The sequence below is a fragment of the Vidua chalybeata genome, chromosome 8, assembly GCF_026979565.1.
Source record: "Vidua chalybeata isolate OUT-0048 chromosome 8, bVidCha1 merged haplotype, whole genome shotgun sequence".
Classification (NCBI taxonomy): domain Eukaryota; kingdom Metazoa; phylum Chordata; class Aves; order Passeriformes; family Viduidae; genus Vidua; species Vidua chalybeata.
Window position 1 is genome coordinate 29,956,697 of NC_071537.1, and position 17,564 is coordinate 29,974,260.

General features: G+C 41.7%; 1 long non-coding RNA gene across 4 annotated transcripts in view; it reads right to left on the reverse strand.

Moving 5' to 3' along the window:
- Positions 1-1,523: 1,523 nt before the first annotated feature.
- The window catches only part of LOC128791844 (uncharacterized), a 36,691-nt gene continuing 20,650 nt past the window's right edge, over positions 1,524-17,564 (reverse strand). For 2 of the 4 annotated variants that reach the window (XR_008432176.1, XR_008432175.1), the window contains exons 5-8: positions 4,661-4,728; positions 4,470-4,512; positions 4,081-4,224; positions 1,524-2,668 (exon numbers count right to left, since the gene is read on the reverse strand). This is a non-coding gene — a long non-coding RNA (uncharacterized LOC128791844). The remainder of the gene's footprint in view (positions 2,669-4,080; positions 4,225-4,469; positions 4,513-4,660; positions 4,729-17,564) is intronic. The other 2 variants (XR_008432178.1, XR_008432177.1) reach the window with 2 other exon arrangements.

Here is a 17,564-nt window from a genome sequence, read left to right on the forward strand (position 1 = left end):
CTATGTGGTATCTTCTGTAAGCTGGTTGAAATCAATAATGCTTTACATTGGTTTTAGTATCAGAGAAAGAATAATAGAGCAGGGTTAAAACCAAAGATTTATCTGCCAAAGTGTATAAACATTTTCAAAGCTGCTTTGTTTTGGTTTTTTTCATTTGTTGGAAGTAGCTCCAATGTTTTCTAAACTACCAATGTTAAAAATCCCTGTAACAAAACTGCGTTTTTCATTATGACTATTGGTACTTATGCAGACAACATACATAGAGAGAGGAAACGATACAAACCAGACTTACTGTAAAAGCCAAGACCTTTCATAAATGCAGCTGTGTTCCCTTGCAGAAAAATAGGTTATTTGGGGGAAAATATTTTTCGACTTCAAAAAGCAGTGACAGGGAAACCAAATAACTCTTGGCAAGAGCTGTGCAAAGCTGAACGCTGCCCAGTTCCACTTCTCAGGCACCTTCTGTACAACAGTCTACACTGGTAACTTCGATTAGCAATTTAATCTTCACACCACTTCAGCGTGGACATGTAGGTTTCAACAAGCCTGCAGATGAAGTCATAAAATCAAACCTCTACCATTTTAAAGTTGCATAAACAGTGTTTAAGTGGTTTAATAGTGGGGTTTGTTTGTACAGCATGAATGTCATTGTATATAGCAGCTCAGCAAGTCCAGAGATGTGTCCAGCAGTGCCAACTCCCCAGGTGCTGGCACACCTTCCCATCCATAGACTCTCTGCTGCAGATCACCAAGGCCTCTTGGTCTGTTAGACATGCATCTCACTTGTGGGACACTCCCCAACCCCTTGTTATGTGGCACAAGGAACTGCTTCTGTGTCCTCTGAAATTGACCTTGCTTTCCTAGAAGAAAGCCCTCAAATTTGTGCTAAAGGAACAAATGGCAGCTCCATCTTCCAGGAGAGCTGAAATAGCCAAAACCACTGAGAATGAAGTACTGCTCTACCTTCTTCATGAGTCCAGTCACCACCTACCTCCTCTCTGTGTCTTGCAAGTGGCTGTTTCTTATGTAGTAAGGCACAAGTGAGCAGTGAGAACCACTGGAGATAATCAGAAGTTACCTGATTCTTACCAAAACTGATGGGAATTACATAACCAGTGTTTTTTTGGGAACTCTGTCAAATTTAATGCCAAAATTGCTCTTAAGTCTTCTATTTAGGGTACTGGCTGACTGCAAATCTCTAAAGATACATAGTCAAATGGAAACACCAGCCAGAGTTTCAGCCACCTGAACAGTCCCAGGTGCCCAGGTGTATTTTAGGTACTGAAAACAAGCTTTAAAACTTGAGTCAAGATTCCTTTCCTTGAACTGAAGGTTCATAATCTTTGATGAGTCCCATAACCAAATCTGCTATCATAACAAATGCACAGGCATCTCCTTTCCTGGATGTGGGTGGTTTTGATGCCTGCACTGGCTATAAGCAGAAATGTACTAAGGGAGTACAAAACCATGAAATTCAGGAAGATGAGTAATGTATGAAGTGTGGAGGCAGTGAGAGATGATCCTCATATTATGTGCTTTTATTTAATAATGTATAAATAAATATCAGCTTTCCCCAAACTGCCCCTCAGCCTAGCAATTACATGTTGGCTGATTTCTGGTTAGTGCTGTTCTTTTATAATAACAAACTGTTCCCAAAGCCTCACATACAGAGAATTAGACAATCAAAGTACTGTGTGCGATTTTCCACTTAATTCATTCAGTTAGTTGCAATTAAAACAATACAATTCAAGGCCTTGTGTGTTTCTCTGAAAAAATACAAAACTTTACTTGTTACTATTAATATATACAACACAAGAAAGTGTTAACAAAGCCCCTTTGTTTTCACTGTTGTAGTAATTTTCTTATCTTTTTCTGTAGATGCCCTGGCAGTCATCAATATTTCTTTCAGTTGCTGTTCTTCAAAAGGCTCACACTTTTCATTCAACTGCACAGAAAAAAAAAAAGGAATCCAGTGGGACAAATTCCCTTGGTGAGCAGATCCACTGTAGCTGCCCGAGAAGGAATCTAGGTGAAGGTGCAGGGCTTGCACAAGGGAGATGATCAAACTGATTTAGAAGGGAAGAGACAGCATTTTATCAGGCAGTAATCAAATTTCTGCTAAATTTTACTTAGATATTTTACCTAAACATTTCTTATTTCTGGAAAAGCAGTGTTTCATTGTTACCAATCTCTGTTCACCCCCTTCATACAAATGACATACCAACTTTTAGAATGACTATGGAACTTTTCCTTTTTTTGTTTTATGGATCTTCACTAATAAAACCTAATATCAATCTAATTAATATTATACCAGATTTGTGGGTGCAAAAGAGAACAGAAGCTGTACCTGGCACCACAAGAAAGTGATAAGCCACCCTATTAGAGCTGCTGTGACTGTCTCCCATACCACCAAGCTCCCCCCAAACTGGGCATTATTTCCATCAGTCATGAACACAGAGTGTGCAAAGCTCAGAGACCAGCAACATCTCTGCCTTCTAAGGATGCACTGCGTCTGTCCAAGTCTCACAGTGTTTCCAGAGCTTCTGTGAACAAGGTATATCTCCACACTATTCTTGGTAGAAGGCTATCCTCCTGATGTGCTGGTCTTGGGTATGCTAATTCAGTAATTCAGCAGTGCTTCTTGACAGAGGCTTGATTCAGCCTACTCCTGCAACAGAATAACAAAGCACTGATTTGGATCTTGTACTCTTAATTATTATTCCACCAACATAAATGAGCATTTCACTTAAGCTCAGTTCCTCAAGAAAGAACTATTGTCTGCTTTGATAAGATGGTATGAAATTTATCCAAACATTTATCGAACTATGTGAAATCTTATTGGAAGAATATGTTCTGAGATTTTGTGAATAAAGTCCCTCAGGATAAAGTAACCCCAAAATACATGTCAGAGCAGAGACTCCCAAAGTCTGGTCCAAAGGGAACTCACAGCTCATCTAGTGCTCACTTTTATTCTTTTCTTCCAGTACACAACAGCATAAAAAGACCAGGACAAAATAAAGAACCAAAATCAGCATTTCTTTTCCAGAAAGGCAGACCTCTGCCAATGCCAGTTCCAAGAAACACTGTCCAGTATTTTCCTTCCTTCCAGTTACTGACGTTCTACAAAGATGTGACACAGTGATGAATGACAAGGAAGGCAATTCACCAAACAAGGTACCTATTTAAAAGTTATTTTTATTAAAAGAAATGCTAATATCATACTCATGGCATATGACTTTATGCTTGAAGAATCCTGCAATTTGCATATAATCTGGGTGAAAGAAATTTAGTTGAAAGACCACATCTCCAACTATTAATGAATGTTCCCAGAAAGTCTAACAAAAGGCAAAAAAAACCCAACCACCTCTGCTTGGCATGTTTTTTCCCAAATGTGCTTTCTTTGCTTAGGTTGCTTTCATAGAGAACACTGGCAGAGAGTAACTCTACTTGTTCTGTAATAAACATGCTTTTGATGTGGCATTTCAGGGCAACTGGATTACTAAAAAAAAATTTTATAAAGCTAAACTTATCATCAGTGTATATCAAGGATCATGTTATTAAAATAAACTATATAAACTAAGGCACTGTCCATAAAATCAAGGAGATATTTCATATCACTTGAATATCTTGACATTCTCAACCAACCTATAAATACCAGTAACATTTTCATTATCATCTACATTTAAGCTTCTTTAAGCTTTCAAGTGTCTTTATGTCCAATACCCAAAACCATTCCATTCAATTCCAGCAAGTAACTCCAAAAATCATATCAAGGAAGTTCTTTATTGGATTCTCTCAATGACTTCCAGATTAAATCTGCTCTTCTATAATCACAGAAAAGGTTTCCTGTGAGTATCTCATCTAAAAACACATGGTTGAATTTAGGTATTTTCAGTGCTGCAAAAAAGGACCATGCAACTAGAAAATAGTTAATAACTCTCCTGATGATTCACATACTGAAATCAGTGCTGACTCTTAGTATCAGAAGAATGAAACCATATTTAAGAACTAAAATAAGATTGTGGAGCACACAAAAGGAATAGGTTTGGATCTCAAAGTATCTACCTTTTACATACTCACCTTTCAGACACTTGGGCTTCATTAAACTCCCAAGTATCACTGCAAGAATGTGCACTAGCAGTGCAATGAGTGCATAAATGCCAGAATGCCAAGGTAGGGAAGAGGCAGACGTAAATCTGCTCACAGTAGTGCTCCAGATCGGTGCTAAAATAAGAGTTATGAGCTACATTAATTTCAAGTAAATATAAGATTATCTATACTCAGTTCAGGCCTTTAGTCATCATCTAATCTAGGAAGAAATTATAGCTTTATAGTACAGCATTCATTTTTCTCAGTGACACAAAGCAGAAGTGAACAAACTCTTGCCCTTCTCCAGTTCAGGCCAAGGAGAGATCCATGCACAAATCCCTAAGGGTGACATCTACCCAGCATAACACAGCTGCACTTACCCATTCTGTAAGCTCCCAGATCAGAAGCAGTTGGCTCAAGCCTCTAGAAAAAGAAAGGTTTCACATCAAAATATTCTTCCAAATAGAAGTTGAGTACACAAACTTACCACCTCTTTGTAACAAAAGCTTTCATTCATAATGTTAGCTAGAAGACAAGAGCTTTACTACACCAGACAGCAAGAGAAACTTACAGTGCCCTTTCAGACCCATTCATCTTGAATAGTTTCAGTTATGAATGGACAAGTGTTCTTCACACCTCCTAGAACAGGGAAACAAAGAAGAGCAAAAGAAACTCTGGAGTCCTCCAGAAACTCAGAATTTCCACCTAGCTTTCTATTCAAGTCTTTCTACCCTTGATTATTGATACTAAACTGTAGCATTACAGTTGGATAGGCAAGGATAGGTTGGATTCAAATCTACACAAGGACCCTCAGCCAATGTCATTCAGCCCTAAATGCAGATGTATCATTGGCCAGAGAGCTGGATAGTGCTAAGACCTCAACAAATCACATGTGCAGCCTAGGGAAATTTGAGCTTCTATAAAAGGCGCTGTGGGAATAAACTTGGGGTTGTTTGTCACAAGGACCACTGAGTGTGCGTCAGCTCTGTCTCCGACCCACACCCCTCCATGTTACACTAAACAAATCCCTGGATGCACTGAATAGCAACAAATCAGCAGCAGCTAGTAAAATTAAACTGAGCTAGACATCATTGCTATATTGAACAAAACAGATTCTTCCCTCCACCAATAATGACTAGAGCAGACAGAAGTGCAAGAGCTGTGTGATGACAGACTTTCATCAGGGAAGGCAAATGGGCAGGCCTTGGCAACTGTGTAAATTCTGTGGTTTGGTCCTGGAGGTTGTGGCTTCAGCCCCAGGTCCCAAATCCTTACCACAAACCACTAGAGATCTCTCTGAGTAAATGCAGGACCAGCTCCTTCTCAGCGAGGCACCATCAGATTTAAATATCATCCATGCAAAAGGCCTGCAGCTGAAGAATCCTGCCATGGGCATGGCTACTCAGCACAGTTGTGGGCATGACACAGCTGAGACCCTTTCAGCTTGACAACAGAAGAAAATGTCCTGAGCACCTTCCATCCCTGCAGGCTGCCTCCCTTCTTGGACAGCCCCTTGAAAACACAACTCAGCTGCTTTCTCTGCATCAGACACGGAGGACCACAGATTAATTAACGCTGCCTGTATCCCAGGAATATCTGGGACCTTAATCACAGTCCTTGGCCATGCTCCACTAGGCACTTTCATTGCATTAGGCAAAAGGCAGGCTCTGTATGCCAGGGCTCCTCCAAGAAAGGGCTGTCCACCTGCAGAGCAGCAGCTTTTGAACCACTCCAGAGTCTAAGTTGCTATTCCCAATATCAAAATGTAGCTAGCTCAGCCTGTCAGTCTTTCTGAACTCTGGCAAGGAGGCAAACCTGCATGTGCACCAGTGGTCACAGCCATCCAGGCACTCCAGCTGGCACAGGATATAGACGAAAGCCATGCAGGGGGCAGCCCTTGCTTTGCATTTTGGTGCAGATGTACACAGAGAAAGGAGTGAGGGCAGAGCTGAGATAGTGGTAAGCTCAGAGAGAAGGAGGGTATCTTACTTAAAGTCACTCTAAAGCACATTACAAATCTGTTAAATCATTGTGGCTTACCCTATATTTCAGAGTAAATTAGTAACTTTTCAGAAGGAGTGAAGAAACTACCACTCCACTTTTAAATAATGAAAATGCTAAAAAACCTACACTTAACAGCTCTAAAACTGCAGCAAGTCACCCACCAACACCCACTCCTCTTGTCAGCAGGCTTTTTTCAGCTTTGCCTATTATTTCTGTCAAGTCAGAGATGTCTAATATTTGCTATGCTTATCTGCTCAACTTTCAGGAGCCGCAAATGTTACAATATGTACCTGTGCCACTGACCTTTTTCCCCACAGCATTTTGATCTAAACAAGTAAAAACCACAGAGTTTCCAAAATCATTTGGATTCACTGCTCTGAGTGCATAGCTGTAAAAAATCTGCTTTAAGATTAACATCCAATTTTATTCATGCCTGAGGCTTCACCACAGCATCTATTTTTGTAAGATTAACAGCAAGATCCCAGTTCTCCAGAAATGTAAAGAGTAACAGACAATTGTAAAAGGAAGATGTTGTTTCCTAACCTGCCCTGCTCACATCCAAGAAGGTACATTTTCCTAGCCCTTTCCACATTGGATGTAATTTCTTTTTGTATTTTTGGACCCACAATGTACACTATGTGTATTAGTCCTACCTCCCATTAGCTGGAATGCAAACTGTGGGTGCCAAAAAAATTCTAACATAAATCTCACATGTGCAAAGCATCCCCTGAAAGACAGCTTTTATACTGGAGGAGTTAAGAAACAGCCATCTTCCGGTACCTTGTACAAGAGCAGTTTTAATCATCTCTAACTTGAAAATAAAAGTATAGAAAATGAGCACTTGATTTTTTGGCTAATCCATTTGAAATAAGTACACATAAAAGCCTTTCTTTTTGGACATAGTAACCTGAGGACAAATTGAGGGTCATTTTTAACCTAAACATCAGAGGAGATGTCACTTTAAATAGTGCCTTTGGTGTCTGTCAATTAGAGCTATTGCACTGCTGTCAACTTGCATTCCTGCTTTAGTTCCAGCTTTGCTCCATCCTACACAGATCTGTACAAATCAATTGTTTCTTGCAAACATGCACTAACCACTGCAAAGTGAAATTAATAAAGTGTGAGAAAATCTGATTCACAAAGCTGACACTCCTGTGCCCAACAACTCTTCATATAGGTAGGCAAAGTGGTAAAAGATTATCAAATTGCAACTGTCATTCCTGACAAAATGCATCTCAATGCTGGAAGGAATTTTAGGTTTAAGCTAAACCACCACCTCAAAGGGTTCCTCAGAGCCTGTCAATATCTGTACTTTGGATGGAAAGCTACCACTGAGCGCAGTGTGCCCAACATACAGAACCTGCCACAAAATGAAGTTCTTCATAAGAAAGCTCATCTCAGTCTTGGTTGGTAACAATAACAAGGAGACAAGATGAGACCATCAGTCTCAATTGTGAAGACAATGTTTTCCTCCCATATTATTCTGTCTGTCATGTTCCCTTCAGGTTCCAAAGGAATCCCTGTCTCATATATCATTATTTCCCACAAAGCTTGAAAGCCCTCAGGGGGGGTTTCTTCCTGCCCACTGTACCAGCCTTGAAGTCTGAGTACCTTCAGAACAGTGACAGAGGCCTCTGCCAGCAATAAAGGGGAACATCTGCATACCAATTAAACTGCTGAGCGCTGAAGAGTAAAAAAAAGGAAAAAGAAAAAAAAAAAAAAAAAAAGAGGGGGGAAAAGCCTTGAAAGTAAATCTGAGCCAAGTTCTAATTAATGCCCTAGGCCCCGATTCACCACAGCACTTAGGCATGTAGTTAACTTTAAGCATGTATTTAGTTCCATTGAAGTCAAAAGACAGCATCGAAGAGGCAAACTACATTAGCACAATTTAATACTCTTTGGGCTAATTAATCAACCATAAAAATTTACTATGAGATCTGTATTCCTTATTTCCCTCACTGTGACATTTCCAGATAAAAATACTTGGATGTGGCTGGAATAAGCAAGAAAAGCACTGCTCGTTTGGCTATCATGGGGTGCTTGGTCCTACAGCTGTGAAGGCCAATTCCTAAGAACAGCTGTAGGAGCTAAGTTCTCTCCACATCAAAGCCTACAGTTTGTATCTTCTATGTGGTTGCAGCTCACAGACACAAAAAGCACAGCCCCTGTCCCGAGGAGCAGTAATTGAAGAAACAAACTGGCAATAGATGAGCAAAGCCACCAGGCTCACATCAGAGACACCTTTCCTTTTCTCTGTAAAGAGGCATTTGCTCACTGCAGCCCATCAGTGTCAGTTGTGATTGGAGATGGCAAGGAAGGGCAGCAGACAGGGCTGGGTAAGCGAGGGACGCTGAGAGCAGATGCAGGTTTGGTGAGAGCTGGTGAAGTTCCCAAGGAAGCACTGTCAGGCAGAGCTGGGGTAAGGGGAAGAGTGCTGGTGTCTAAAGGCTAAGCAGACTGGAGTATGGCCCAGCTCCAGTGTGGGCAAGGGATAAATTCTCCCCAGTTTCAGTCCAGCAGAACTAAGCCCTGCAAAAAAGAAGCCCAGAGTGCAATCTCCACTTAACTGAATTGTCCCAGATATATCCAAACCCTTTTCTCCACTTGGTAAGTCCAGCATGGAGAATGGCTGCCAACACTGCACCAACAACATGTAGGCCAGATGTAGCCTAAACATGATCTCTAGGTGCCAAATGTGACCAACATTTGAGTCCTGTTGACTTCAGAAAATCATGTGTAACTACCAACCATTCTGTAAATCAGAATGCAAAGAGACAAGCTGGCTAATAAGTGTGTTCTTGCTAGGGATTTCTGAAAAAATGAAGCCTCAGGTTTGCTGAGTATCATTAATGCTGTACACGGACCTATAAAAGCAAGAAAAACGAAAGCAGAGGACATAAACGCCTGGTTGACAACACTTCTTTATCTCATCCATCATGAAAACAAAAAAGAACAAAAACAACCCTCCAAACATTAGAACAACATGACAATAAAAGAAAGTACCAGCACAGCTTTTCAAATTAATTTTGAATTTCCTTGCTTTCATTGGTTTAAGAGCGCTATTGTTACTCCCTTGGTTTTTTTAATTGCAGATACTAAAAATTCTTTTATCTTTCTAAGTCTTTAGAGTATGTTATATAATTACATAATTAAGGCCTCTTTCAACTGGATAAAATTTACTCTATAGTTTACAACAGCTGCACTAGAGCCATTACATTTTATCATTTAAAAGCCTAATTAGAGGCTTCTTAATTAGTGGATCCTTCAGTCACTAGGCTGTGATTGTGTAAAATAAGCTCAGCAGCTATTGCATTTTACAAATCTGCATGAAATGTTTGTGTGAAAACAGGGTGTGTACAAGTCCAAAAACACAGTGCTTGTCCTTGCAGGTCAGCCCATCTGAGCATGCAGAGCTCCACACAACATGCCCACTCCCCTGCCTCAGAGCCTGGCTGCTCTGCACACAGCCTTTCCCTCATGCCAGTGTTCCTAGGAGCTCCCAAAACAAGACCTCAGCCTCACCAAGCTGATGTGACTGTTGCCATGTTCAAACATGACCAAAAGAGAGGATGGGGCTGTGCCCACTGACTGCCCAGGCCAACTCTTGCATGGCTCATCAAAAGCTTTCTCCAGCAAACTCAGCTCCTCACTGCTGCTACTCTTCTCCCTCACGAGCTCTGTTCTGTGCTGGAGGATTCTGCACACACTTCCTCTATGCTGCCCAAGGTACTCATATCACTAGATGGAAGAAGAGGGGAAGCAGCCTCTCATTTATAGCCACTGACACATATTTCTCATTAATCACTACCAAACTAGCAGTCAGTCACTGAGATGGTAAGTGCAGAGAAAGAACTGTAACTCCCTCCTCTCCTCTGGGTAGCACAGTGCTGGCGAGCAGCTGGTGGAACTAAAGCGAATCTTAACAGGAATCATTGCCTAGAATGAGCCTCTCGTGAACCGGGGGCTCACAAGATCCGTCACTCAGTGAGCAAAGAGCTTGCCCAGACCGTACTCTGGAGGACTGGTGGGGTTTTGTTCAGTTTTCTCCAGCTTGTAACACAGCAGCTTTGTTACAATGGGTCAGATTTGGGGCCTGCCAGCATTTGGGAGTGTTCCTTTAAACAGTACAGTGACAAAATCATGAGTTCTTGTTGACTGCAGGATAATATAAATCAGCTATTGAAAACATGTATCATTAGTGCTATTGCTTTCCAGTGGTAGATGGCCGCAGTAACGGATTGGCCTCTCCATCTCATCCTCCCACTGGAAAGCGACATATACAGGACCGATCAATAACTTGATCTAAGTTACTTGTAGACATGTCAGGTGCAAATATCACCCTTTCTCAGAAAGTTTTAAAGACCAGGTGTTTTTGCAGAATTTAGGCCAGGCAACAAATTGCTTTGGATAAATTGTCATTATGGTGGAGAATAACATAACCAGATCCACCCACATTGTTACACATGAGTGTTAAATAGACAGGAAGTAATTCTATTGTATGCATGTATTTCTTTGTGGGGTCAATAGCTCAAGATGTTTGAGAAGTATTTTCTGGAATAGCCATGTTGCTGAAAAGTCTGTTTGATAGGAAATTACTAGATAATTTCATTATGGAATTTGCCACTAATTTCTACAGCTGAAATCCTAAAATACCTCCAAAATCAACACCAAGATCCACGGTCATTACGAGGGCCAGAATTTTAACCTGCTGTGTCACAATATATTACCCACTTAATGTAGCGTTGTCAAACCTGAAGTCGGTGGAAACTCTACAGGTCACAGCCTTGTTTCCCCCTGGATCAGTGGAGAGGCTAGAGAGGGGTTTAAGGGCCTTTCATACACAGAGGTGGCATCACTTTGATGCCATTACTATGACTAAAGCATGTACATGTTTCTATCCCTGACCCCACGTCTGCCACCTGCACACACACAGAGGGGATATGATCAAGTAGATTATAAAACGGGTCAGAGACAGATATATCACAGTTATCATTTTACAGCCCTCAAGAATGTCCATGGACACACACTGAAGCGAATGCAAGCTGAATCCTGGCTATACGCTGAGTCCTGAATTGTGGCACTGACATCAGGGCATTCTTTTTGGGCGAGGAAACAAACATGGGCCAGGCTTTCCAAAAGGTGAGCTGTCATCTTCTGAAAACCCTTGTGACAAGTTGCCCACAGATTTAACTGAGAACTTCACAGGGATATAATATTTTTTGAGCTGGTCTTCTTAGAAAACTCTGTACTCCAAATGTCTGGAAATCCTTGCACCTTAAATCAAACACCCTTTTAAACTGGTCCACGTACAACACTTACATTCTGTAGCCTGCATGGTACTAATACCAACTTTCTTCAGCAAGTTCAACAGCATCAGAAGTGATGTCATAGGAATTATTTCACCTGATTAATTTTACATTGACTTCTGTGACAAGAGTAGGAGAGGAAAAAGAAGGTGGTGGCTAGGTTCAGGTAGCCATAACCAAAAAGCAGAGGAGAAGGCTGAAGACAGAGGAAGAAATAACATCATAGTAATATGCTTTGAAATCAATCTGTCTGTTGGTCTAAGCAAGTACCATGAACTTCCTTGTCTTCACAGCAGGGCAGATGTGCTGCACTCCATCATGTAAAACCCTAGGAGAGCAGAGCACAGGACAGCCAGTGGCTTGGCAAGGCCAGGGACCCTCTGGAGCATGATGCCTGCAGCAGGACAGCTCACCAGCCCAACTCCCTTAGCACCGGGGCACCACCATGAGGAATCCAAGCACCTGCACTCAGCCCACAGCCATCCCAGCCACACAGGCTGGTGGCTGATGTGCTCCAGCCTCATGGCTGCTGCCAGAACCCTTTGGGTCAGAAGAAAGAAATGGATCTCTCTGGCAGTCAAGAGAATCAAGAGATCCCTTTTTATGGGGGCAGGATTATGCACTATCATTTTGTATAGATCTCTGCTCTTCTCCACTCCCACACCTTTTTTTTTTTTTTACATAAATGAAAACATACAAGAAAAGCTCAGTGTCTTCTTTCAAGACTTCTCTATTTCACTAACTTGTTCCAACCTCCGTCACAGCTCTTCCCTTGTCAGCAACTGTACCACTGCGCTATACCTCTGCCCACGCACAAATGCACTGGTTGAAGGTATGAACTGGAATCTCTCCGTTAAAGGAACAAGCAGGCATCCCAGAGACTGACACAGCTGCTATTTGCATGTAAAAGAGGAAAAGAGGTGCATGACTGAGCCCAAATTAGCATGAGCAAAGCCTCCCACCGAATTTGCAAACTATAGCTCGAACAGTGGTGCTAATAGAGGTGCACACTTTCCTCACAAAGAAGAATTTCTACCTCAGCCATAAGGAAACTTGTGTAACAGTGGTTCACAGAATTAGCATGAACTTTTAAATCCCTATTTTTCTGAAATATACAGAGTGCTAGAAAAAGAGAAAAACAGTAGATGCAGGGTAGTGTGGATACACTGAGGTTTAATGTCATCCCCACTTTGAGCTTGATTCCTGAAGCTGGCTACCTCAGAGATGTGTTTTGTAAGGCCTCCATCACTTCTGTACCCCTAGATTTCTGAATGTCCAGAAATATTTACAGTGCTCAGTGCACGTAAAAATTAAAACCAAAATAAGCACAGCAAATGCAGATCTAATGCACCATTTCCATCTTTTGAAAAAGGAGAACCATTCCTTTTCAATATCAGCTCTTTTAAAGGGATGCTCTTGGGAGTAATTTATGTCTGCAAAGTCTTGCTGAAGACACACATTTCATAAACCATAAGATTTCCAGATTTTAACACAGTCTTTGTCTCTCTGGCTGCGTACAGACATATCTAAGCATCCATGTCTGTGCCTATACCTACTGAGTCAGAAAAGGAGGATTAGATGTCTTCAGTAAACTGTTCAAGAAGTACAGTTTTATTGGTCCTCCAAACCAAACTGCACTTTGAGGTCTTGTGCAGAGAAGTTATAGACTCTTTCTACTTTATCCTCATATTTTCATGCAAGCTGTTGGAACAATTCAGTGCCTCCACTATTTCTGCAGTAGGTTTAGCTCATCTGAGAAACTAGAAATAACAGTAAATGCAGACATTAATGGTAATAAAAATCAAAGCTAAGCCCTACATGAAGAGAAACAAATTCCAAAATGAAAAATTCGATTACACAGTACCTGTCTCCTGTCTTGACTTCCTCATTATACATAGAAATTAACCCTGTCATTAAGTACTTTGATCAGGCTGTACATAAACAGCTTATAACGGCATGAAATCTACCACAGCAAGCAGCAAATGAAAAAGTGGAGAAATACTGACATTTGGGGCTGCTGTCAGACATCAAGTGCTCCTACTCCCTCAGGGCCAAACTGCTAGAGTAAATGGGGTTACTCTGAGGATTAATTGTTCCCTCCTGGTTTGCACTACTTCCAGAAAGTTTCAGCAATAATATCCAAGAGGCTATCATTTGGAGATCAGCAGTACTGTTCTAAGATCTCTGAGAGATTTATAAACTAGGCTTTGTGACTGCCCTTTAGGTTAAAAATTTATATAGAAATTCCCAGCCCACAATTGACAGGAGGCAGTATCCCTCCTTTTTGAAGTGTTCTGAGGTCAAAAGAGGAAAAGCAGCATTTAAAGTACGAATAGTAACTACCATCTATCTACTTAGAATTAAGGCACGAGAGGAGAGGTGCCCATGGCCAAACTGGTCCAGGCTTGCATTGCTCAGAAATGAGGTACGGCACCATTTCACACAGTCCAACTCCAAATATTTATCACTTATGGAGAATATCCATGCGCTAATGCCCATTATAAGCAAGACTTCTGGGCAATTGAGAGTTTTTTTCTGGTTAGTTTGCTTGTTTGTCAGGATTTTGGAGCAGAAGTTGCTTTCTTCTGGGATGCATCTAATGCAATGTAACTTTACTTAGTTGTGATCCTATCTAAATTCCTTGCACACACAGACTGCTATGTGATCAGAGGCGGTCAGTCCAATAGGGTCTCTGTCCAGCTGTGCCCTGATTTGCCATCAGTCCCTTGCCATCTCTGAGCCTTCTTTTCAAGCAGCTATGTTTCCTGCTGGCTCTTCCCACCTATTTGCTCAGAAGACCCTCAGCATGGAGACAAGCAGTGGGAGTGCCCAGGTACAGCACCTGCCCCTGAGCACTACCTCGGGGCACTGCATTGAATTTCCAAAGTACAGCTCAGATACTCTCTGCTTTCCTAGGTTAGCTGTCATGGGGTTCTGGTGATTTACCAAGTACAGTAGGCACAGACATAAGGGAGGAACTCTGATCCAGAAGAGACAAAGGCAGTTTTCCACTGTATTCAAGATGGCCCAGATTTTACCTTTAACAACCTAACAAAAGCTTGGAAAAACACTAAGCAACCCCACAGACAATTTGTTTCTGTATGTATTGCTAAACATATTGCAGAGCAGACATTTTATTACTCCTAAAAGCACCAAAGTCCAGTATTTCCTTCACTTATCACAATCCATCCTTTCATCCCATTGCTACAATCAGCCCCAGGATGTTATTTCAATCCATTGTTCAACATGGCTATAACCACAGTTCAGACAAACTCAGCCATAGACCGAAACAGCTGAGCCAAAACAGCACAGGCACCATTGAGCTTCCCAGAATACTGCTCTCAATCTACAAAGCTGCATAGCTGTGCTTACTCATGCCCCACATACCAGTTGGGTGTCCACAAAAACACTTCTTTCCAGATCCCCAAACTCAGGCACTCCCTTCTGTACAGTAAAGCAAAGAGTGCAACCATGCCACACTAACACGGAAGACATCACAGTAAGAGAGTGTGCAAGAGATGGAGTTATCTGAAGGCAGCATTTTTTCATCTGGCTCTAAAAAACCAGCCCAACTGTAGCACATGTGTAGTCCCTGGTAATAAAGCAAATAAACCATTTATTTTGACTTTGCAATTCCTGTTCCAAATAATTTACTTAAATATTGCTGGGTATTTTGCCTACATTAAAAGCTGCAGTAAGCGTGTACCTAAAATTTCTAGCAAACCTAGAAGCACATAACAATCCAGGCTGCAAATGCACATTCTGTATATCAACTACCATAGCATTATCATTTGATATTTTTACAATATGCCAGCTTCCCTCCTAAAAACAATTCACTATTAATATCAATTTAATGTAACTAGCAGCATGCCAGGGATTTCTCCCAGATCCCACCCCTCAGTAATCCCCAGAATTCAGCAAGGTGATCAAATCTCATATGTAAATTCTTCCAGTGATTACTCTCTTCAATTCACCTCTTCAATGCTCTGGAGTTTGCTTCTGCTCCCACAGCCTTCCTGGCAAACTGCAGGATGCAGAGCAGATTAAGGGCTCCACTCCTGACTGAGCAAGACATTTTTAAGCATATCTTACCTGTAAGTGGATGTGTTGCTTTAATAATCAATGGCATCACCTACAAGTATAGTCAAGCAAGTTGTTACACACCTGTCTGAATAGCTGATGCTATAAACTAGAAAAATCCACTGGCACAGTTTTGGAGCTGCTCTACAAAAACTCACAAGTAATGCACTTAGGCACTGAAACGTATCAGTCAGGAAGAGTATAAACGAGGCACACGAGCAGCTACAGTGGCACTGCTTTTCGAAACACACATGGCTATGGGAAGGCAAGACTGAGCCTTCTTTTAGGTTTAAAATTGAACCTGGGAAGGAAGGCTGCTCAGGGTTGCAGATGAGTCACAGAAGATATGTGAGAAGCTAGCCTACTTAAAATCTTTTCAGTGAGAACTGTGGTCAAAGTTTTATTAAAAGTTTGTTTTCACTAAATCTTTGTTCCTGGTTTTACATGGAATTTAAAGCAGTGTGGTAACTTTAGTCTATCAAATCCCAGCCAATGAGAACAGTACATATACCTAAAGGCAATAGGACAGTGTGGCCTCCTGGGAGGTGAGCAGATGTAACCAGGATGCTCAGCACCCACAGTGGCTATTGAAGGTAATGGGAATTGCTGGTACTCAGCACCATCGAGGCTTGGTCTCCAGGAGAGGGATTTGTGATTTATCATGAGTTTAATGATTACAGATGGAGACTGTCATAAAGACACATCCTTGAAAGGAATTGAAGTTTTCAGTCCTCGTGTAGATGTGCACCCATGGGTTTCTGTCTATAAGGTGATGTTTGAATTCCAGCCACACATCTGAGAAGTCGGTATCGCAGCACACTTGCTGTGCGCTCATCAGGGAAATCTCCTCAAACAGCTGCAGTTAAACTCAGGTCACACAAGAGGACAGCCTTGCTTTGGTATGTCTCCAAGCCCTCCTGACAGTGGGCTGGGGCTTATGGGTGGAAGAACACAAGCCTCTGAAAAAGCATGCTATATGCAATTGCCTTCAGGACATGATAAATGTCAGGAAGGCAGTACACAAAGCATCTCCAGACCTGAGTCAGACAACAAAAATGTGAAGTACAAGATCTAACTCCATTTCATACTAACTCCTTAGTACAAGGTCTAACTCCATTTCATATCCACAGGCCCCAGAGGTGCTGTCAGGTAAAGAGCATGAGTCATGGGTACCTACAATATCCCTTCTCAGCAGTCTTTATCCATCACTGCCATTGCTCCTCTGCTAAATAGCCAGAAAGTCATGGAGAAATATTTTGTCCACATTTTATCTGTACACACTTTACAGAGACTTAAGTCTAAAGAAAACAGAAAAGGAAAATATAGCCACTTGCAGATGCCTGTCCCTGGGACAGAAGTCCCCACTGCTTCATGAAAAGCATCATGGTGCACCTGCCACAACTGCTTATGGGAACACTTTTCAAGTAGTTTTTGAAACAGAGGTGCTCACTATTTTCCAAGGAAATATGTCAAAGTTAATCAAATATTTCCAGGAGCAGAAGAATGCTGTAGCCAGGTTCCTTATTCATCTGTGTTCAAAGGTTGTACTCTTCCTTTGGTATGAAGAAGGCACAAGCCATGGCTGACATTTCCCTGCACCTGAGACTGTCATGACATCTCTCTCCCAAGTGTCTCTCTCTACAGCCTCTCCTCAGCCATCTGTATTTTCTTCTCCTTCCCCACATATATAATTTAATTTAATTTAGTCAAAAAGATATTTTCAACTACCTGTCAAATTTGGATTATACTAGTCAGGATATCCAAAGTTATACTGGAGGAAAGACACACCTGCATGGAAGTCAGATTTTAGCAGCTTGCTGAAAACTCCCCAAAATGTTCAGTACCTGCATTGATGGAAGCCTGAAGAAGAACTTCATTACTCCTAAACAGGACTATGTGATCTGAAGTGGGACCCCACAGAAAGGAGCACAGTCCTGAAAAATCCTGCGCCCTAGAGACTGCCTGAGCCCCAGCCCAGCACTCCAGAGTAGCTGTATACTCTAAGCAGATGCTCCAAGCCGCAGCTGAGGACTAAACACCCCTTGAATGGAGGCCCACCTCTCACTGCAGCAATGGGCTGAAAGC